A 735-nucleotide genomic window follows, 5' to 3' on the forward strand; every position below is an offset into this window, starting at 1 on the left:
GCCCTCTTTGGTGTGCCTCTAATTCAACTTGCAAGGAAACACTCGATTGTGTGAATTGTACAGTACAGTATTTATTTGCTATTTGCAGCAAAGTTCAGATTATTATACTGTTGTTGCTTCACCTAGTAGGAGTGTTATGCCCCAAGGTGTCGAGGCTTCAAAAGAAATGTGTGAGATGTGATCCAATGTTTTAAATAGCAAGAACTGAAAAGAAACTGATACAGAGTTAACCCAGTACCGATCCCAGTGGCGGTCTGCTCCTGATATTTGTCCATGTCTATGTGAAGGCTGGTAGTGAAGAAGTCCAGCTTGGCCATGAGTCTCTGATGCATGGACACCATCTCGTTCTTCTGCTTGGACAGGGATGAGTTGTGTCTCAGCAAGCTCATGCTGGAAGAAAAATATGGAGAGTGTTAAATAGAGTTGACACATTTGCGTACGTGTTATTTCCTACATGGCTGCTTTCTGTCCCTGCTGCAGTCGCTGCCAGTCCTCCTTCAGGGAGCGAATGGTGTGCCACGCCTGGCCACATGTTCGCCTCAGAGGGCTGTAAGGCAAAACGTGTTTTGGGTCCTTTTCTGGGCGGAGGGGGGGAAGGACATGATTATTTTTCAATAACAATGGTAAAAGCTGGTTTGAAATGTAGCTGCTATTACACAAAAAAGCGGTAAGGTAATATAAGTCATGGTAGCATGACGTATGTTGTTGTGGCCGAGTGGTTAAGGCGATGGACTC

General features: G+C 45.2%; 1 long non-coding RNA gene across 1 annotated transcript; it reads right to left on the reverse strand.

Annotated features, from left to right (window-relative positions):
- Window positions 1-289: 289 nt before the first annotated feature.
- LOC109508986 (uncharacterized) lies at window positions 290-602 on the reverse strand. The gene is made up of 2 exons (XR_002166834.1): window positions 455-602; window positions 290-390 (listed from the first exon to the last, which is right to left on the reverse strand). It is a non-coding gene; the product is annotated as an uncharacterized LOC109508986 (long non-coding RNA).
- Window positions 603-735: the final 133 nt, after the last annotated feature.

Source organism: Hippocampus comes, unplaced genomic scaffold, assembly GCF_001891065.2.
Source record: "Hippocampus comes isolate QL1 unplaced genomic scaffold, H_comes_QL1_v1.1 C16714970, whole genome shotgun sequence".
NCBI lineage: Eukaryota > Metazoa > Chordata > Actinopteri > Syngnathiformes > Syngnathidae > Hippocampus > Hippocampus comes.